This window comes from Lygodium microphyllum, chromosome 17 (assembly GCF_053477565.2).
Source record: "Lygodium microphyllum isolate KBCC chromosome 17, Lygodium_microphyllum_v1.1.10, whole genome shotgun sequence".
Taxonomy (NCBI): Eukaryota; Viridiplantae; Streptophyta; class Polypodiopsida; order Schizaeales; family Lygodiaceae; genus Lygodium; species Lygodium microphyllum.
Window position 1 is genome coordinate 116582700 of NC_141151.1, and position 23452 is coordinate 116606151.

The window sequence follows — 23452 nt, forward strand, 5'->3', positions numbered from 1 at the left end:
ATCATTGTGATTTAACTAATTTACAGATCACATGTACACATTTGATTAATGCCTAAGCCAAATGCTAAGTAAAACATTAGATATACAATATCTCCGTGACAGACCTCTATAATTCTAAAATTTAATCTAGCCCTTGGTCCATACCTAGAAATTTCTAAGTACCCATCCACAACTAGATTTGCTAGGCAATTTTGACTCCCAAGTGGTCCTATGCATGAATTGATCTTGAGACTTGTATTAATTAATTAATTAATTAACGCCTAGCGACCAATATAACTTATTACAACTTTTTCTTTTAACATCCACTTCAAACTTGGGGTCCTTGGACCATCATCATGACTTAACTAACTTGCACATCACATCTTTTTTTTTTTACAAGTAAAATGTGGCTAATTATATTACTCAAAAAAACTGATTACATTGGAGTGCTCATACTCAACAGACTAGCTGGAGCTGATGCAAAATCACAAATACATCATGTATACAAGCCTCTCAAGACGGTCTAGGGGGAATGGGAGCAAGAAGCCATTGGGGATGGGGGGGGGAAGGGGGGAGAGAGGGGGGTGGGGTGGGTTATATCGCCAACTGGGCCTGCATGCCTACCTCACGAAGAATAGATCTTGGCCGCCCCAAGTGTGTATGAAATGACAGCGGAGCTCCTAACAAGCCCTAGACTCGCCCTACACTTGATCCCATCGCCCGCAGAGAGAGTAGATAATGGAGGTCCAGAGCTCTACCAATGCCGCATGTGCTGAAAGTCTCTCTCCGTTGAAAGCCTCCTCACACCGCACCTTCCAAATATGCCATCCAGTAAAACTCCCTATGATCTCCCATACCTCCGAGCGGTCTACTGTGGGCTCCAGTATCTGGTAGATGGGTAGACCCTTCCTCGATAATGAATATCGTGTCCTACATCCCCGCCTCATATAGAAGGTGACGGCCCTGGCTAACTGCCTGCCAACAGAAAGCTCCTCATGAGATACATTCAAGGTTGGGTGCTATACAGCGAAGGATGCGGCATGCTCCTCTCCACACGAGTTGCACCTCCTCACACGACCAAAGGCAGTGCTTTGGGGTTTCCAAAGGCTACTGTGTGCAACGCTTACAACCTCCTTCCTTCTGCATCTAGGCAAGCCAACTTCCCACCACCAGGCCTCCATATGCCACCACCCATGAGAAATACGAAACCCTCCTCAGCCTCTAGCTATCCCATAGGCGATGCCAAAAGGTCCGTCGGAAAGGCTTTGTAATGCTGTGCTCCGCCCAGTGCCTACTGCGTGACGGCACGCAATCCATATCCTCCTGCATCAGTACATGTCTGCCAATCCTGGCAGTGTACTCTAGGAATCTAGGTGGCTTCTTGGGGATCACAGTGGCCGGCCATAGCCACTCTCCTAGGTTCCACTCTAGCTCATCAAGTGGTCTGCCCTCCCATATCCAAAGGCGCCACTCTATGAGCTTCTTCCAAAAAACATAGGGGTCCAGTCGCCATGTCTTCTCCTGAAGGGCCACCCCTAGAATCCTCCTCCACGAAAGGGGGGCTATCCCCTCATCCTGCTGCCCTCTGTCAAGGGCCAAACGTCCCCCCTCTTGCCCGCCGAAGAAAGTCCCCTATGGGGCACCGCCCACTCTACCTCCCACATGTAGGGGAATGCTTGCTGGTGAAAACCTATCTGCCCATATCTCCCCAAGCTCAATAGGCTCTCGTATCGGGGAGGCAAGCCACTCCAGAGGTATTGCTGCGTCTCTCTCCCTTCTCAACTCCACTCCTCTCTGGCAACCTGATACACGCTGCAACACCTCCTCGTCAACCATCCTGTACACCTCCCGCCATGTCCTGATGTTATAAGCCAGGCCGGCCTTGCAACCAGCCCACTGGATATGGGGGCGCTCGCCGATCTGTACCCCTTCCCTATCTTTAACTTGGGGGTTCCAGATCACCAATTGACGGTTCCAAATCACTATCTTTAACTTGGGGATTCCAAATCACCGACTGACGGTTCCAAATCACTATCATTAACTTGGGGGCGCTCGCCGATCTGTACCCCTTTCCTATCTTTAACTTGGGGGTTCCAAATCACCGACTGACGGTCTATCTCCTCCTGGCAGCCTGGGGGCTCTAGATTAGGGCCTTACAGAGGCCCTACGAAGGAAAGGTGATCTCGGGGTGGTGATTTAGGCCAACGTGAAGATCCATCTCAGGGATGACCTCCACTCAACGCAAAGCCTCGGTCTACAATCCTGAATACCCTCCTGCAATAGGACCTTCCAAGTTTGCCCTCTTGGTGTGAGGCTGTGGACTACTAGCTTGCCCAAGAGGGCCATACTCTGATACTCTAGGTCTATGATCCCGAGCTCTCTCTCTAACCGATGCGATATGATGGTCGCCAACGCCACCTTGGCCCTGGAGTTCCTCGAACCATCTGACCCGCACCAAAAGAAGTTCCGCACTAGGCGGCGAAGCTGCACTACGCATGATGAGGAGAAACACCAACACGAGGCAATGTACCAGGCCGTCGCTGGGAGTACCTGGTTGACCACCAGGGCTCGGCCGGCTAGTGAGGTAAGCCATGCTCTAGTAGGTCAGTTTCCTCGCAATAGAATCAAGGACAGGAAGAAACTGCTGGGCGGGAGTGATGTTGAGAACCCTAGGTACCGGACGGTCTGATCCATCTAAATCCCACGTGGATGCCCCACTCCGTGCTAGAGTGCGGAGTTGTGAGGAACCCAACCGACTTTTGCCAGCTGATTTTTCTCCAACTGCAGAACAAAACACATCCAAAGCTAGTCTGACTCTCTCCAACATCAACTCATCGTCCTCTATGTAGAGTGCTGTATAATCTGCATACTCTGAGTCCAACAACTCAATCTCCTCTCTCACTGGAAGTCGGAGGCCGCGTAATCCGCTCACACATGACCTGAGCAAGTGAGACATCACCTCGGAAAAGAGTAGAAACAAGTATGGGGCCAAGGGGCAGCCCTGTCGAACCGATCTCTCTAGCCAAAACTTCTCTCCTCGACTTCCACCTATGAGGACCCTGCTGGTAGCCGATCTATACAAGGCGGAGACCCGGAAAATCCAAACTTGGGGGAATCCCAACCTCACCATGGTGCCCTCTAGGAAGTCCTAGTCCACCCTCTCATAAGCTTTCTCAAAGTCCAAGAGTAGTACGGCCAGTCTATGCCCACTGTGCTGCACCCACTCTGTTGCCTCAAACAAGGTAAATACATTGTCTAGTATGCTCCTATCCTGGACAAAGCATGTCTATGTGTCATGGATGATATCTAGAAGCATGGAGCATAGTCGCCTACCAATCATCTTTGCTAGTGCCTTATAGGCCACTTACAATAAGGTGATCAGTCTCCACTGGGGAAGCTCCAACCGGTCTCCCCCTTTGGGAAGAAGACAGATAAGGCCTGCCGAAAGACTCCCTGGCATCTCTCTTGAGGTGAAAATCTCCTGGAAGGCCATCAGTAGGGGGTCCTTCGCCACTTCCTAGTAGGTAGTGAAGAAGGCCTTAGATAGGCCATCCTCCCCAGGGCATTTCTGCCCATCCTATGTATGGAAGGCCTCCTCTAGTTCCTTCTCTGTGAAGGGAGCTAGGAGGAAGCTTCCCATCTCCTCTGTGACGAGGGATGGGATGCGATCCCAAACCTGCTGTCTACATCGTTGTCCTCTAGCTAAAGCTGTCTCCTGCTAGAAGAGGCGCATGTAATAGTGGGTGGCAATCTCCATCACCTCATCTGGGCTAACGAGTCCTCCCATACTGATCCCAAAGGCTGCGTATCTGCTCTCCTACGGTCCGAGGCTGGTGTACCTAGTGGAAGAACTCCCTGCACATCGTGTCCCCCTTAGACGCCCAGAAGGCTGCTGAGGTTCAGAAAGAAAACTCCAAGTGCCTGTCCTCTAGGCCAGCAATGGCTGCTCGTACGCACACCTATGCGTGGAGGATGAAATCCCCTGGTTCCTCCTGTAATAATCTCAACATGGTTGCAAGGTCCTGCCGGAGTGCTCTCTCCTCCTCCCAACTCTGCTGCCTAGCTTGTATAGCTGCCTCTTGGCAGATTTTGCTCAACTCAGCTAGGACCTTTGCAACCTCCTCTGCTATCGGGTCCCTCCTGTCCCACTCTCTGGTCCAAATCTACTCTATTTGTCTCGCCACCTCCTCCCTCCTATAGATTGAGTCAGGGATCCAACAGTATTGTATGTCAAGGACGGATGCTGGGATCAAGTGTCAAGAGAACCGGGCAATGATCAAACAACGTGGTGCCTGCCAACTACTCAATCTAGCCTCCACAAGAGCCTTCCTACTCTCCCACGTAAAACCTATCCAACCGCTCTAGCAGTGCTCCACCTAGATGCCTGTATCCCCAAGAGAAGTCCAATGAACTCTCCCTCCTGTGGAAGGTAGGGTCTCTCCAGGCATCGCGTGCTCCTACTACTAGTAGAAAGACCTCCCATACCTCCTGCTCCTCTCCAGCCATGCCCTGGTAGTTTCTACCTCTGCCTTGCTAGTCCTCCAAGGCCTCCAGGTTGTTGAAGTATCCTCCAACGATCCAAGAGTCCACCTCTGGGAGTTCATCCATAATCTCCACCCAGAACTTGCTCTGTGCCCTAGCCTCCATAGGGGCATAGACATTGAGGACTCCAAGGCATGAGTCCCCAATATCCAATCTGATCCATAGAACCCTCCCTGCCACTATCGTCCGATGGTTTCGTACATAAGCGGTGAGACTTGGGCCAATAGAGGTGCATACGCCTCCACTCCTGCTGTGGGCACCTATGGCGTTCTCCCAATAAGTGTGCAAGCTGCCCAGAAGTACCTTCCCAACCCGTCAGGCCTAGGTGGGAGTGAGCTTGTGCTCCTGTAGAAGTAAGATGTTGATCCTTCCGGCAAGGTCAAGCTACAGCTCCTGCCGAACAATCAACTTCTTGGAACCACATGCCCAACTATAGTGGAGACTATTCACATTCCAAGATGCAAGGTACAAGCTCATGGGGAGACCTGTGACTTGCCAAACAGGCATCTGTTCGGTGTGGAGGCTGCTGATGAGGAGAAAAAGCTATGAGGCATGCAAGTACGCTTTGCCACCGCTCTGGATGGCGAGCTCTAGTTCCCCATGGTGGCTCTCGGCTGGACCATAGGGGTGATAGATGCTCCAGGTGGTACTATCAATGCATCTATCAACCATGCTGAGAGTCGTGACTCTGTACACTGGTAGAAACGGGCCGCCTGTGCCAGGGGCCACTCGATCACATCCCTCGGAGCTCTCCACTGTGGAGGAGCTCGAAAGATAATGCTCAAATGTGGGACCTCGGCAGCAGCCCACCAGTTAATGTCCATCATGCAACCAGGCCACTGCTATGCAAACAGTGCTAGTCCTTCTCCCATCCACTGGGACATGTGGTCCGCTACCTAACTCTTCAACTCTTCCTCTACCTGTATAGCCATCCACACCCCTGAGCAAGAGGACTGAAAGAAAAAAGGCGTAGTTTGGTCCATCCGCTGGTGCTAGTAGATGGGCCTTGCCTCTTCTTGACTTACAAACCACAAAGATCCCCACCTCTAGAGGTAGTGGGAACTCTCCACGCTCCGCAACTCTCAGATAGGACCATGGGCCACTGCAGAAGAAATCCTGTGGCAACAGCTGTGCCTGTCTCAGAAAAGTGTGACGGGCAGTAGGGGCGGATGAGCTAGTGGCTGTTTGGGAGAGAAAAGACTGCTGGTGTGAGGAGGATGTAGACGTGTGTGGATCATCATCTCCTGTGGGAGGAGGGGGGGTGGGTCTGGGGGGAGCACCTATACCGGTTGTGGATCAAGGGGGGTGCTCGGTAGGGGGGGTGGTGGGGGGGAGAAGGATCGAGGGATGGTGGGATGGATGGAGGTGCATGGCGGGTTTTAGGGGGAGGGGGAAGCTGGTGGCTCCTGAGAGGGGGGGCTGTGGACCAGGGTTAGTGGGAGGGGGGGTCTGGATATGGGGGCTATGGTGAGGTAGTCTATGGTGCAGATGGCGGATGTGGAGGGTTGCAGTCATGCTGGGTGGGGCGGGTAGGGGGGATATGGAGTGCTTTGCCAAGGGGGCGTCACTCGCCCACGTGCTCCTTGCCAACAAGGCTAGGTCTAAGGATCTGGCTCTGGCCCCTCCCTGCCGTCTCCCTCTCTGTCGTCTTTGGACCCATGTGAAGCCGTCAGCATCCACCTATGGGCCTATCGGCGGAGCCACCTTGGCTCCGAAACGCGTACATATAGTACTACCTGGTGCCCAAAATCGTGGCAGCGCAGCCACTACCCTGGCTGCCCCATCACAATGACCTGCTGCCTAAAGGCGAGCCCACCCGCCTCAATCTCTAGGAATTGTGGGATATTCTTGACTTCTTTCACTACCACCCGCACCTTTGGGACTCTTGCTGCTGTCACTACATCCACAAAAGTTGCGGGAAGGATAGTGCCAAAGAGCCATCCAAAGTCTTCCACCAACTGGCGATACTCTATCGCCAAGTTGGGGAAAAAAAGGGTGACCGGGTGTGAAGAAACCTGTTGTGGAGTGCAAATGCCTCCACAGTAAAGCCACTGTACCAAGGTACCATGTATATGACCCCTTTCGTAGACGCATATGGTGAACTAGCAAGTAACTCGCGAGCTGTCTCTGCCAAACTGAGCGTGACCATGAAGATCCCTTGGCCCATTAGGACCACCTCCACAATCTGCGCTGTGCCGAGGCACATCGTGGAGTGAAGCCAATCCTGAAGCTGGGCCCTGGCTAGGGAATGTCCTACTACCTGACCATAAATCATTGTTTCCTTTAGCTCCACCTCCTTAGCTCAGAGGTCTAAGAGCTGCTCCTCAGAGAGAACAACACGCAAGGTCTTTGACTGGGGGACACTCGCTGAGTGCATGGCATCTGACCAGAGGTTTCCATTGTGCGACCCTTCTGAGGAAACTACCAATCACATCGCGACGCTACCTGAGAGGAAAAGTTGTTGCAGGAGAGAGAGCAACTGGGGGGGTGATGGATACCGTGAACGGGACCGCGATCGCAGACGGAGGCAACGCGTCTAAGGGGGGACTGGATTGGGGGGGGGGGGGGGGAGGGGAACTGCAGGGGGGAGACAGCACGGCGGGCGGGGGGCCAACAGGAAAGGGGGGGACGGAATGGCGGGGAAGGTGGAGTAGGTGGAGCAGGCGACCGAGTCCGTTGGTTGGGGGAGGGGGGAAAAGGCGGATAGGTGAGACATTGGGCTATCGCGAGCCATCAGGACGTGGAGGGGCCAGCTAACGTAGCAGTGCGAGGATCTGTCAGGAGCGATTGGACGTGACAGGGGGGGGGGGGGACTTGTGACGTGATAGGTGTAAGCTCCGCATTTTTCGGTTACTATTGCACATCACATCTATAGCTCACATGTACACATTTGATTAATGCCTAAGCCAAATGCTAAGCAAAGCATTTAAAATACACATCCTCGAGAGTGACAGACCTCCTCCTTGAGATCATTGATAGTATAACCATGGTTTCTCCTCAATCTATAACTTATTATGTTTGATTGGTCAAAACACTTCTGCTAATTTAGTAATGGATGCATTTCACGAGGTTCTAGCAGAAGCTTTGGATTCTTTCCGGCCTCCAAAAACGTTTTTGCCACTTGCATGTACAAGTTTTGCCAAGTTGTAGCCTACCAAAAAAGTTTCCAGCTATAAATGTTTTGGTTATGATGGCTGGAAATTTTTAGCAAGTGTTTGGCAGTAGCATGCTTGAGCAAGAGTGGCCAATGTTGTTTTACTATTATCGTGCCTTATGAAAATTCCAATGCAGTCACCATAAAATATGCTGTTGTCCCAATTAATTTGAGCTAAGTACCACTCATGACTAACGGATATGTATAGTCTGAGAGCTACAATGAAAACTATATCTATATGCATACAAACTGTATTGACTAGTACATTGAATATGGCAAACATACTATCAACAACAGTACCTTGGATGCATGCTAAATACATCTAAGATCCATTATGCACTAGAGCTATCCATCACTTGAGGAGCAGAAGTGCTACCTCCCCCTTGAGCATCAAGAAATACTTTGGACTCCTACTCTCCTAAGCCTAACTGAACACAAATCTAAAGTTGGCTTTAATTGAAAAGTATCAAGGTTTAGCTACAACAAGTAAGGATGGTTTACCAAGTCACCCTCTTCCACCTATTTAGCATCCATTGGTGAATAGTTTTGAAACTTTACCAAAATACCTTCTGAAAACTTTATCTCTAATCTTTCTTTTCTTATGTGCCGAAAATTTCTGAAGTATCAAAATCTTATCAAGCTCCTCAACCTAACACTAAATTTCAGCAGACATCCTCTAGCACATCACCATGGAAAGGCCTCAGTAAGTTCATATGAAAGGTATTATGTACCCGCTAGTGTGGAAGCAATGTCAACCTATACACAACATCATTGATCTTCTACAACACTTAAAAGGGCCCACAGTAACAAATACATAATCACCCTTGCATACTGTCATGCACGGTGGTAGGTAAAAATGAGCAACCGAGGACATGATGCTGCATGAAGTCAAGTGGGGTAACACATGCAAATATCATTTTCTGGTCTTTCTAACACTTATCCGTAGCAGGAGTCGGGTTGGTAAATGGAAATCCCAAGTGCTACCATGCATGTTCAACACGCGGTTGTGATATTTCAGTTTTGAGACACGTGCCTCATGTAGGAAGAGTAGAAAATGTATTCTCACTTCTAATTTTGAGTCCCCGAATGGAATTTTACATGGCAAGGGGCATGTTTGCCATCAGACAAGACTAGTATAGAGGTTAATTGGAACTCTATCTAGAAAAGCCAGTTCTCATAAGAGGGTGATCTTTGACATGAAAACAGGGTGTGTCATTCAAAATGGACATGAAAGTGATGTTGGAGGTGATGAAAGTAATGATTCAGAAAATTCCAACCTTGATGAGGAAGATAGAGAATGGTGTGAGGGAGGACAGGATCGAAGCTCAGCACAAAAAACCAGTAGAAAGTAGAGAATAAAGCAGGATACCCAATGCAATAGACTGAAAGAGTGTAAACTAAAAGTATAAGGAACAACCCTTAAACCTTAGGGTTATAGGGGGGTGTTCACACCCGAACACGGTAAGTGCCCGTAAGTGTGTGTCATAAGGACATACGAAATAATACCATAAGTCTAGGGAAAAAAACCTCTCCTACCGAGAGAAAAAAGTGCCGCAGTGTCCTACTGATCACCAACAGTCCTCTGTGAGTGTAGGCGTGAGGCATGAGTGAAATACCCAACAAAACCCCCTGGAGTGAACAGCGATCAAGAGTACAAGGATCATCCGCCACCAAAGGAGATCAAATCTAAAGCATGGCGAAATGCTTCAAATTTTTCACAACGAAGAGCTTTGGTAAAGATGTCTGCCACAGTTCTGGTGGTAGGACAATAGACAAGGCTGATATTACCTGCATGTAGCCTCTCTGACAAAGTGATAATGTATCTCAATGTGTTTCGTGCGTGTATGAAACACTAGGTTCCGTGCCACTACAATGGCACTCTGACTATCAGTGAACAAAGGAGTAGGCTTCGTAACAAATACATCCAGATCAGCAAGCAAGCATCTAATCCATACGCATTCAATTGTGGTAGTAAAAGCTGCCTTGTATTCAGCTTCACATGACAATGTGGCAACAGTGGACTGTTTCTTGCTAAGTCAAGATATGCAACACGAGCCAAGAAAGAAACAATTGCCACCAGTGAAGTGACATGAATCATAATCACCAACCCAATTAGAATCACTGTAAGCATATAACTGCAGTGGTCTCCCCTTGGCATAAAGCAATCCAAGAGATCTAGTACCTTGCAAGTAACGGAAGACATGCTTAACAGCTTGCCAATGTGACATACGTGGCTGATGCATATATTTGCTCAGGGCTGAAACTGCAAACTGTATATCTAGCCTAGTGTTGCATAAGTAAATAAGACATCCAACTGCTGGAGCATGTGTGTATATTAAACAAATCACTGTCATCATGTAATAACAGTTTAAGTCCAAGTTCCATTGGTGTACAAACTGAATTGCAATCTTATAAGCCAAACTTCTCAAGAAGTTTACCAATGTATCTTGACTGTGATAACCCAATACCTCTAGCATCATGTATAAATTGAATACCCAAGTAATAATGCAAAGACCCCAAGTCTGACATGCCAAAAGTTTACTGCAAATTTTGTTTAAATGTTGAAATCTGATCAGCATGTGTCCCTGTAAGCAAGAGATCATCAACATAAAGATAAATGATCAGCATGGATTCCCCCTCTTTATATACGTAAAGGATAGACTCCGATGAGTTGTTTATGAACCCTTGGCTAAGAAAGAAAGTATCTATCTTTGCATACCAAGCTCTAGAATCTTGTTTCAAACCATACAAAACTTTTTTCAGCTTGCAGACCGAGTGTTTCCAGCCCTCAACTACAAAACCAATGGGATGCTGTACATATACTTCCTCATGAAGTTCCCCATGTAAAAATGTAGTTTTAATATCCAACTGATGCACAATCCATCCATAATGAGCAGCCAAATCAACCATAGACCTTATGGTCGTCATACGGGAAGTAGGAGCAAATGTCTCCTCAATAGTCAGTGCCTTTTTTTTGTGCATAGCCTTTAGCTACAAGCCTTGCCTTGTATTTTTCAATGGATCCATCTGCATTCCGTTTAAGCTTGTAGACCCATTTTGTTCCAATGGCTTTGTTCCCAAATAGCAAAGACACCAAATCCCATGTTTGATTCATAGTGATAGAATCCAATTCAGCTTTCATTGCTGCCATCCAATACACATTCTGTTGTGCATCTTCAAAACATTCAATCTCCTCATCATCAAAGGTGCTTTCTACAATAACGAACTCCATGGTATGTGCAGCATCATGCATACGAGCTTGCCTTCTAGTACGACCAGCCATGGGTGCATCCAAATGACTATCTTTCATAGTCTGTAAATACCATCTAGGTCTTGCCTCCTAACTATGCATAAGCTCTTGCTGAATTTCAGTTTCAGTACTTTGCTGAATATTCACATCAGCCAATGGTTGATTTTCTGCATTTTCCAAAAGAGCAGTTCGCTGAACATTGAGTTCACTTGCTGAAACTCCAGCTGAATCACCAAATGTAATGGGCAGCAGCCCTTCAAATACATCATGGGCAGACTGATATGTGTCTAAACCAGCCAGGGACAATTCTGATTTTTCATCAAATAGTACATCCCTACTTACAAACATCTTTTTAGAAACAGGATCATAGAGTCTGTAGCCTTTGCTCTCATTGTATATCCCATAAAAATGCATTTAACAACCTTGTTGTCCAACTTTTTCCTGAGTACGTTTGGAATATGTGCATATGCAAGGCACCCAGTGCCCAACAGAAGGTTTTTGGCTGTTCCAAGCCTCAAAAGGTGTTATTTTCTTCGAAGCTTTGGTAGGGCATTTGTTCAAAACATGGCAAGCACACATGACGGCTTCCATCCAAAAACTCTGAGGCAAGCTCTTTGCATTCAGCATACATCTGGCCATCTCCATGAGTGACCAATTCTTTCTCTCTGCAACCCCATTTTGCTGTGGAATATAAGCAGTAGTGTACTGATGGACAATGCCCTTCTGCTTCAAAAAGGAATTCAGCATAGAGGACATGTATTCCCCCCCTCAGTCCGAAAGTCTTAATTTTACAACCAGACTGGTTTTCAAGAAGTGCAATAAAAGCCAAGAATGCATCATACACTTCTGACTTTTTGACCAAAGAGGAGATCCAGTAAAATAGAGTAAAGTCATCAATAAAAGTCACAAAATAGTAACATCCTCCCAATGACTTTGTCTGCATAGGTCCACATACATCTAAATGCACTAACTGCAACCTGGCTGCTGCTCTAAAAGCAACATCATGGGGAAACGAAAAACGATGCATTTTTCCCAAAATACATCCTTCCCTCAAGTGCTCAAGAGGTCTCTCAAGTAGAGGTAATCCATCTAGCATCTACGTACGCTGTAAGAGCATCAGGCTGCCAAAGTCCACATGCCCCATCCTAGCATGCCATAACTCTGCCTGTATCATAGCAGGAGTAAGAGTGGATGTCAAATACGCTGACTGATCAACTAAAAGAGCATCCAACTCATATAACCCATGACATAAAGTGCCAGTCAAAACCAAAGTCATGTGTTCTTTGTCTCTCACCATGCATCGGTCATCATCAAATGTGACCTACCATCCACAACGTGCAGAAGAAGAGATAGAAAGAAAATTCTTCTTTATGCCTGGCATAAATAAAGCATCGTGTAGACGGAGAATAGAGCCATCAATGGCTATGAGCACAATCTCCCCAATACCTCTAGCAGGGTATGATGCATTGTTGACACACTGTATAGACTTGCCAATTGGAGCTGCACGAACAAATGCAAATAAAACTCTGCGAGATGTAATATGCCTAGAAGAACCGTTGTCAAAAAACCAAGTGTCAAGAATCGCGTGGTGGGGGGACTTACTCAAGATGCTGTGCCGAACACACACAGAATGCACGAGGAGAAGCTCACTCAAGAGACAAGAAGAGAGATGGAGCCCAAAACGTTTTCTTGCTGATTTCTTCTTCTTCTTCTTCCACACTCTTTTCAATGTACACAAAGTATAGATAAGATACAACATAAAGGAAAGTGGCCTACTAAGTCAAATAATGCATAACCAACTACACTAGTCGACTGGTGCTATAACTATGTCAACTGTAAATAGGTGCAACAACCTGAATATAATAAATAATGAGTCAGTGGCCATGTGAGAGTTATAATGACCACCGACGTGCTAAATGTAGACGTGTGGACCCATCTAACCAAGCGGTCCATCATCAATGTCCGCATCAAGCTAGGATGGGGCATGTCTCAACACTCCCCCTCAAGCTCAACTGCATCTCTATAACTCCAAGTAAGCTTCGACACTTTTGAAGCTTCTCTGTACCCAATGCCTTCGTGAATATGTCAACTATGTGATCCTGTGTGCTGACATACACCAAGTCAATCTCACCTACTAGTACCTTCTCTCTCACAAAGTGGTAGTGTACCTCAATATGTTTTGTCCTGGCATGAAACACAGGGTTCCTAGCCAACTATATACTGCTCATGTTGTCACAATAAATGACAACTGGACCTTCCACCTACACATCCAAATCAGCCATTAACTTTTATAGCCATACTACCTCACATGCTGCAACAGCAGCACCTCTATACTCGGCCTCTGTACTCGACAAAGCAACTGTAGATTGCTTTTTGCTGCTCCAAGCAACTGCTGCACTACCAAGAGAGAACATGTATCCGCTGGTAGATCTTCTATCATACATACTACCAGCCCAATCTGCATCTGTGTATCCAAACACCTATACATCTGTACATGCCTCATAGAAAAGTCCATAATGTAATGTGGACTTCATATATCTCAATATGTATCTAACTGTATCCAAATGTGGCTTTCTAAGTACTTGCATAAACTGACTCACAAGACCAACAGCATAGCTCAAGTCTGGCCTTATAATGGTCATGTAGATCAAACTCCCCACTATCCTCCTGAACATAGTAGGGTCTTTTATCTCCTCCTGAACATAGTAGGGTCTTCTATCTCATCCCCAACATCAGCACTCAACTTTACATTCTGCTCCAACGAGACTGAAAGTGGTTTGCATGTTGTCATACCATACTTGGACAACATATCCAAGCCATACTGTCTTTGGGACAGCCATATACCATCATCACATCTGATCACCTCAATGCCAAGGAAGTACCTTAGCTCACCTAAATCCTTCATCTCAAACTTCTTCAAAAAATCCCTGATTTCAGCAATCCCACTATCACTATCACCTGTAATAATCAAGTCATCCACATAGATGACTATGATGACCAAACCTGCATCTCCCTTTCTCACATAAAGTGAGTGATCAACATCAGAAACATAAAAGCCAATATTGACAAGATACTCTCTAATCTTGTTAGACTATGCTCTGGGTGCTTGCTTGAGCCCATAGAGCGCCTTCTTAAACCTGCACACATATGTGGGATGCTCTAAATCTTCATAGCCTGTTGGTTGATCTATATACACTTCTTCCTGCAAATCACCATACAAGAAGGCATTCTTCATATCCATTTGCAGCAACCTCCAACCTTTGGCTGCTGCCAAAGCAATCACACATCTGACAATTGTCATCCTAGCAGCTGGACTGAAGGTTTCTTCATAATCTATGCCATATGTCTGGGCATAGCCTTTTGCAACCAACCTAGCTTTGTACCTACTAATAGAACCATCTACATTGTGCTTAATCTTATAAACCCACTTACATCCAATAGCTTTATTGCCCTTCGGCAATGATACTAGATCCCAAGTCTTATTGGCCTCTAATGCAACCATCTCCTCATCCATTGCTGCATCCCAATGAGAATGACCAACAGCCTCCTCAAAACATGTGGGCTCAACATCCTCAACTAGTTTCACCATATAAGTATAATGGTAAGCTGCATAACCTTCAAAACCAAATCTTTTAACAGAGTATTTGACCCTGCTAGATCTGCGTACCACCGGATCACTCAATGGAGCCTTTACATTATTATGAGCTCTCTGTACACCTGGTGTCCTGACAAAAGGAATACCAAGCTCATCATCACAAGCTCTCTGAGCCACTGAAGTCTCCATCAAGAATTGCATCAATGCCATTTGACACTTTATTCTTTCCTTTGTCTTTACCTGTAGTGCTACTAGATGCACCTGAAGATGTAGAGGTACTCCTTAGTCTCCTAGACCAAGGACTACCACATGATATCTCTGGTCCACTAAGAGTGTGATTCTCACTTTTCAGCCTGCACATGAGTATCATGATCATCATCATCATCCAATGCATCACCACTAGATGCATACCAACTGCTCATTTCATCAAAGATGACATCCCTGCTCACTCTGAACTTACATGTGGCAGGGTTATAACAGCGATACCCTTTCTGCTCTAAAGAGTATTCAATAAAAACACATTTTTCTGCCTTTGGATCAAGCTTTTTCCATAGCTCATCTGGCACATAAACGTATGCAACACAGCCAAATACCTTCAAGTGCGATACACCAGGCTTCTTGCCAGCAAAGCATTCTTCAGGAGTCATCCCATGAATTGCAGCTGTGGGAGTTCTGTTCATAATATAAACAGCAGTATGAACAGCCTCAGACCAAAAATGCTTAGACATATTCTTTTCAGCCATCAAAGCACGTGCAACTTCTGCAATATGCCTGTTTTTCCTTTCTGCAACCCCATTTTGCTGTGGAGTATATCTACATGTGAACTATCTCTTTATCCCATGAGACCTCAGAAAATCACTGAACTCATTCGAGAGGTACTCTCCCCCTCCATTTGACCTCAAGCACTTTACTTTCAAGCCTGTTTCTCTTTCAACTGCAGCCTTGGATTCGTTGATTACGTACTTACTTTTAGTACTTTTGCTTTTATTTGGTAGTTTTGTTGCAGGTGCTTTTGGTCTTTTTTCGGGATCGAAAGTTCTAAAGTGCTCAACCGCTTCACTCTTTTCCTTCATAAAATATACCCACAGCTTTCTAGAACAATCATCAATTAATGTGACAAAGTATGATCTGCCTGCAAGAGATACATTTTGTGTAGGCTCCCAAATGTTAGTATACACAACATCAAGGATATTTTTGCTTACATCTCTGTCATGTGAAAAAGGTTGTCTTGCCTGCTTACCAAACTGACATACTTCGCATACCTTATGAAATTCTGCAACTCTAAATGTAGCAAACCTGTAACTAACCCTTTGGACTGCATTAATTTCAGCCTTTGTACATTTGCATGTCCAATGCGTTTGTGCCAAATTTCAATATCTGTAACAACACCTTTTCCTTTAGCATACATAGCAGCATTCATAGTAGGAATTCCAGCATCCAGAGTAAACATACGTCCAACTCTACTTTCCTTTGCTACCAACCTGCACTTTTCATTAAAGCCTTCTACAAAGTAGCCCTTTGCATTAAATTTGACTTGCAGCCCTTGCTCCACCATTTGACTGACTGACACCAAATTCTTTGTAATAGATGGCACATGTAATACATCTGAAAGACTCTTTGTCTTACCATCATGCAAGGACAAGGGAACTTTTTCAATATGTGAAATTGGGTGGCATGAATCATCACGTGTTTGTACATAACCTGCATTTTGCAAATCCTGCATCTCTCCAAACCATGCTGTATGGCTGGTCATATGATTGGATGCACCTGAATCAACATACCAAACATCATCATGTGTTCCCTTTTCTGTAACAGCATTCAACATATACTGCATAACAAACAAACGTTCATTTTTGTCTTCATTCTGTCGTGAAGACGATGCATAGTTTCCTTGCTGCAACTTACCACTGCGAATATCATCTTTTTTAGCATAACATTGGGCTACAATATGACCTGTTTTGCCACAGTAGTGACACACAATACCAAAGTTGTTAGAACCTCTGTTCTACCATCCACCTCTTCCTCTAAAGCTCCCCCTGCCTCTAAAGTTACCATGTCCTCCTGAAACCTGCGTATCTCCAAATTGCTGATTCAATTTGTTTTGTTGGTTATCACTACCACGGCCTCTTGAAGAGAACCTGCCACGTCTCCTTCCTGAACTGGAGTAGAAAGCTTGAACCTGTTCACCACTTCTTTCAAATGTCTCACTCTGCATGTTGATATTTTCAGTGATCATAAGGTAGACCAACTCATCGAAATCTGGAAATGGCTTTCTGACATATACGGAAGTTACAAAAGACTTCCAAGTCTTTTCATTGTTAAGTCCACCCAAGGTAGACGACACCAAATCATCATCATCGGGCATTGCATTAATCGCTGCCAATGCATCTGCAATGCTCCTTACCTTCACTGCATACTCATTGATAGACATTTTCCCTTGCTTCAATGTATTCAACTCTTGCTTGAGTTGAATCTTTCGTGCCTTTGTATTTACGGAAAATATACTTTCAAGTATGGTCCAAGCTGCATATGAATTCTCTGCATTTCTAATATGTCCCAACATATTATTGTCAATTACTGCAGACAGCCAATACATGACCTTCTTGTCTTTTGCATTCCATTTCTTCCGTGCCTTTGTCTCTTCTGCAGTTGGAGGATCACTCATCTCCAGCTTCTTTTCTTCACCTGAAACAAACTCATAGAAACATTTTCCAATAAAGAAGTTCGTGACATAGAACTTCCATGAAGGGTAGTTGTTCTTATCGAGCTTCTCAATGATGGGGCTTTCACTGTTCTCTGCCATTATCACAAAACTAATACCAAACAGCAAGCAAATATTCTACAACCCTCGACCTGTAGTGTACGGCAATACACCAGACAGCCTTTTACACTGTCTGCTCAACAATACATGCAATTTGCAACCTGTTTGCAGATAAACCTTATGTTTACGTCCTGTAAACACCTTAAGAATTATAAATTCGCAATCTATAACTTGAGCACCCACTTTCGGTTAAAACAGCCAAAATCATAGTGTACCCTGAAACTACTGTCCGCAACCTTGCGGCTCTAAAACGGAGCCTAAAACGGCCTCAAATGCCCAAAATAACTGCGGGCAAGCCTTTAAGAGCTTATCGGCAGAATACACAGTGCTCTTCGCGCACACCAAATCTCACTGCAATCTGAGATTTTTGCTTTGCCCTACTTCCGATACCTCCACGGACACTATCCAAGAGAAAGAGTGGAAGGATGGGAGAGCTTCTTATCCGTGGCTTGCTTGCTCGAACCTTGCTTCTTCTCCTTCACTTCAGCCTTCGAAATCAGCCTCTCTCAGTGGCACGGCTCTGATATCATGTCAAGAATCGCATGGTGGGGGGACTTACTCAAGATGCTGCGCCAAACATACACAGAATGCACAAGGAGAAGCTCACTCAAGAGACAAAAAGAGAGATGGAGCCCAAAACGTTTTCTTGCTGATTTCTTCTTCTTCTTCCACACTCTTTTCAATGTACACAAATTATAGATAAAATACAACATAAAGGAAAGTGGCCTACTAAGTCAAACAATGCATAACCGACTACACTAGTTGATTGGCGCTATAACTATGCCAGCTGTAAATAGGTGTAACAACTTGAATATAACAAGTAATGAGTATGTGGCCATGTGAGAGTCATAATGACCACCGACGTGCTAAGTGTAGATGTGTGGACCTATCTAACCAGGCGGTCCATCATCAATGTCCGCATGTGTTGAGCTTGTCATCTCAACACCAAGTCCCTGCATCCTCAGTAGAGCTGAATGCTTGATCTGCCCAAGAGGTGTCATAACTGCATGTGTAAAAACAATAGTCCCTGTCTATAACAAAGGACACAAACTCAATAGCAGTGGAAGGAGTATCAGAAACAGACATTCCCGACTTCTTTTTCTTCTCTTTGGCAATGCGCTTTCTGCACTCACTGATGTAGTGGCCTGGCTTCTTGCAATAATGGCATTTGCCCTTTCTGGCTTGCATACCCCCTTGTTTTTTGTTTGCCTGTGATGTGCCAAAAGTCCCAGAACTCTGCGAAGCATTCTTTACGTGGCTGTCTTTGCTCTTTTGTTTAGACATAAAAGCTTGCTCAAAGGCTATAGCATTCAGACCACTATTCCTTCGTGTTTGCTCCTCCTCTAGAAGCAAACTAACTAACTGAAGAAAAGTGATTGGCTGTGTGGCAATCCTCATGGTGAGGTTTAAGGCCATATGAAAAGCCAAGTACGAAGGAGGTAATGAGTTCAAAGTGGTAGATATCATTTGTGCATCCGAATAGTACTCATCAACATTCATGAGTTGCTCGTGCAAGTCTTAAATTTTGTTCAAGTAATTCTCTAGCTCTTTCTTTAAGAAAGATGCGAGTCTCATTCTTGCCTGCAAACATCTGCTCCAAAGTTAGCCAAGCTTCTCGTGAAGAAGCTGTTGAATGAATGTGGGGGATGATTGGCCGCCGAACTACCAATGCAATTAGCGACAAAGCCTCTGCATCCCATGTATCCCATGCTTTTTAAGCTGCTGTTCTTTGGGGAAGTGGCTGAAGTGAAGCAGGCTATGGTACCTGTGGTGCATGTCCTCCTGGAGGAGGAGTAGCTAGAGCCACAACTCCAAGTCAAGCTTCTTCTCCACTGACATAATCCCAAAGAGTTTTAGCCACAAGTACATTTGTTCATAATGAAGGACCAAAGTGAATAGTTATTTCTATCCAATCTGTCCTCCTTGTATACATAGGTGAAAACATCTCCTCACTGATTTGCCATGATTTTCAATTACCAAAAATTGCAAAAGAGCAATGTCGAAGCAAGAATACACTGGAAATCTGAAAATTTTCAGAAATTGCAAGAAATAACTTTCTGCAATTAGTGTACAGAGGTGCACTCTGTCAAAACTGTCTGTTATGCACGTAGTCCAACGTGCAATCAGTATTCAGCAACACTATACCAGCAAAATCCCCAAAATTTCTTGCCTCGGGTTTGTCAAAAATAGTCTTCAGTGACTGTAACTACAGCGCATATGTCAATGTTCCTAGAAAACATTAAAACCCCAAAACTTTTTGGTGAATGTGTCCAGAAATTGCATTCAATGTGTCCCAGACACGTTTTTTAATGCTTTGCCAGTGGCATTTAATTACTAAAAAATGCAAAAGAGCAATGTCAAAGCAAGACTACACTGAAAATCTGAAAATTTCCAGAAATTGCAGGAAATAACTTTCTGCAATTAGTGTACAGAGGTGCACTCGGTCGAAATTGTCTGTTATACACGTAGTCCAACGTGCAATCAGTGTTCAGCAACACTGTACCAGCAAAATCCCCAAAATTTCTTGCCTCGGGTTTGTTAAAAATAGTCTTTCAGTGACTCTAACTGCAGTGCATATGCCAATGTTCCCAAAAAACATAAAAGCCCCAAAAAATTTTGATGAATGTGTCCAAAAATTGCATTCAATGTGTCCCAAACACGTTTTTTAATGCTTTGCGAGTGGCGTAGAAACCCCTTCTTCCAGAAATTGATGCTGGAAATTAAAATTTTAAAAAAACGTTTACCAGAAAAAAATTACGGGTTGACTACTGTCGCAAATTCACGGCAGGTGTCAGGCGGGTTCAGTCAGGTACAAGCGGCACTTTAAATGGGCGCTTCAGTGGGACTGATCTAGCGACGATTGGTGGGCACAGCAACTGGCGACAAACTAGCGGGGCGTGCGACTGATGATGTGAGGACTGTCGAGCGGGACATTGCAGGTGAGCTAGCGGCCAGGCGAGCACAACACAAGGGCGTTGGTCCAAGAGGGCACTGGTCCAAGCAAGCACAGGTGGGCATGACGTCTAGCGGGTGGCGCAGAGGCTGTGTCTGACGGGAGGCGTTGGAGACTTTTGCCTCAAACGAGTTGCTAAGGCAGGCAGCACTGGCAAGCTAGCGAGCTGGATGCTGCGAGACTGACGAGCTATGCTGTCATGACGTGGCCACAGTGGCCCGTACAGCAGACAAGCGTGTCAAGCTGAGCAGAGCAGAGTCAATGCTCTGATACCAAATGTGAGGGAGGACAGGATCAAAGCTCAGCACAGAAAACCAATAGATAGTAGAGAGTGAAGCACAACACCCAATGCAATAGATTGAAAGAGTGTAAACTGAAAGTACAAGGTACAACCCTTAAACCTTAGGGTTGTAGAGGGTGTTCACACCCGAACACGGTAAGTACCCGTAAGTGTATGTCATAAGCACATACAAAATAATACCATAAGTCTGGGGGGAAAAACCTCTCCTACAGAGAGTAAAAAGTGCCCCAGTGTCCTACTGATCACCGACACTCCTATGTGAGTGTAGACATAAGTGAGGCGTGAGTGAAATACCCAAAAAATGGGAAGCTAGCCTACTCTCTAGGGATATTGACCTCTTGGGGTTGTCAATCCAAGGTTTAAAAAGAGAGGAAAAAGTGATAAATATTGCTGCATGAAGTACAGACTTCATACAGAAAACATGTGATCAGCAACCTGAAATGAATGTTTGACTACCTAAGCTAATGAATATGCTGGGAAATGACTTGACTAATGATGAAAGAGATGAATATTCAGCCATTTTTCAAAAATACACGAAAGTGTTTGCTACAGAATATCACTTACTGAGGGGTACTAACAGCATTATGCACCATATCAAATTGAAAGAAGGGTATAAACCAGTGGCTCCAAAACTTAGGAGACTTGGTACAATTCAAGAAAATGTACTTAAAGCTGAAAAAAGTCGCTTGATGCTCAATTTATCTATCCTGTTGATGATACAGAGTGGGTGTCTCCTGTTGTAATCAGACCAAAGAAGAATGGAAAGTGGAGAGTATGTGTTGATTTCAAGCCTCTTAATGCAGCTACTAAGAGGGACTACTATCCTCTTTCATTTCAAGATGAGATCTTGGATCAAGTGGCTGGTCATGAATTTTACAGTGTATGTGATGGATACTATGGATATTTCCAAATCAGAATAGCAAAAGAATATCAAAAGAAAACAATGTTCATTACCCTATGGGGATGCTTCTGCTATAGAGTAATGCCTTTTGGTCTGATAAATGCATACGCTAGCTTTTCAAGATGGGTTAGTTGGGTATTTGCCCCTTTCATTGGGAAATATTTGCGGGCATTTATGGATGACTTTTGTGTGTACAGCTCAAGGGCATTACACTCTAAAAACCTTGATGAAGTTTTTTGCAGACTTGATGAGGATGGTGGTCAGTTGAACCCTGATAAATGTAAGATAGCAAGAACTAGAGTAATACTCTTGGGTCATGAAGTGTCTACTAATGATATTTCACTTGAGCCTAGTAAAGTTGAGGCTTTACTTATTATGGATTCTCCAAAAACTGTAAAAGAACTGATGAGTTTTGTTCAAAAGTTGAGGTATCTATCAAGGTCATTCCATATGCTGGCTGAATATGTATATCCTTTATAGAAAACAACTCAAAGGGATCCTTTAGTTTGGATGCAAGTTGAAGAGGATGCATTCTTGCAGATTAAAGAAAAGTTAAGCACTTTGTTCTCATGCCTCCAAGCTGGGATGAACCTTTCTTCATTAGCGTTAGTATTGGGAAAAATGCAGTGGAAGCCATTTTAATGCAGAAGGGAAAGGGGATGTCTTATATGAGGCCAGTGTTTTATATAAGCAAATCCATTGGAGCGACTGAAAAAGCTTGGATGGAAGAAGAATTGTTGGTATGGGGACTAGTATATACAGTTAAAAGATGGAAATCATACTTGATTCAAAAACCATTAGTAGTACTTACTAGTTCCCAGCTACTTCCATAGGTTTTGCAATCTACTGAAAATGCTCCAAAAGTTAGTAAGTGGCTGTTGGCTTTGCAAGAATTTAAATTTACATGTTTGAAAGAGGATATTGTAAGAGCTAGCTTAGTTGATATCTTGACTTATAAAGAACCTGTTGAAAGTGCAGCCATTATAAGACGGAAACTGATTCCACATCCACAAATTCATGAGGAGATGAAAGATAAAGATGCTACTTTGTTTTTTAATGGCAGTTATAGAAGAATACTGAAAAAGGAAGGACTAGGTTTTGTCATTATGGATGCTGAAAATCGATAAGTCTTTTATGGAAGTCAAGAAAGGAATGAGATAAAAAGTAACAATGAAGCTGAATATGCAAGTTTACATGCTGGCCTAAAATAGTGTATTCAGTTGGGATACAAGAAGATAGTTGCAAAAGGCGATGCTATGTTGGTGGTCAGACAAGTTCAAAATGTTTGGAAAGCCAATAAAGATGTTTTGAAGGACTAGCTCTTTAAGATAAAAGGCCACATGAGGCAGTTGAAAATTTTTCAAATTTGGCATATTGGCAAGGAGAACAACCGTAGAGCTCATGAATTGGCTGAAAATGCTATTTCCAAATATGTTGTTGCCATGAGAGTGGATAATCCTAGATATGAGGGCAAGAAGAGCCTTCACGTGATTGAAGAGTTTCTAAAAACTGGGGAGCTAAAGTCATTGGTTGATAAATACAAAAGGTATGCCATTGTCAGAAAGGCCAAGGCATATGTGCTTATATAATGATCAGTTGTACATGAAGGGATTGATAATGTACTAAGAGGGGTGCTGGATAGTTCTAAGATTCCTGCTTGCTTATCTTCCTATCATGAGAAAGAATGTGGTGGTCATTTTGGTTTTAAGCTTACCAAAAGAAAAATTATTTTAGCAAGACTTACTTGGCCTGGTATAAGTGCTGATGTTGCTCATTGGAGTAAAATTTGTCATGCTTGCCAGTCATATGCAAAAAGGGTACTAATTCCAGAACCTGCTAAAGCCATTGTTGCCTATGGACCGTTTGAGAAGTGGGGTTTGGATTTTATTGGACCTTTGCCAGGTACAAAAATAGAAAAGTTTTACATCATTACTGCACTTGATTATATGACCAAAT

At 44.6% G+C, this 23452-nt stretch overlaps 1 protein-coding gene across 5 annotated transcripts in view; it reads right to left on the reverse strand.

Moving 5' to 3' along the window:
- Positions 1 to 23452, reverse strand: part of LOC148022279 (calcium uptake protein, mitochondrial-like) — a 187068-nt gene that overhangs the window by 70766 nt on the left and 92850 nt on the right. The window lies entirely within an intron of this gene.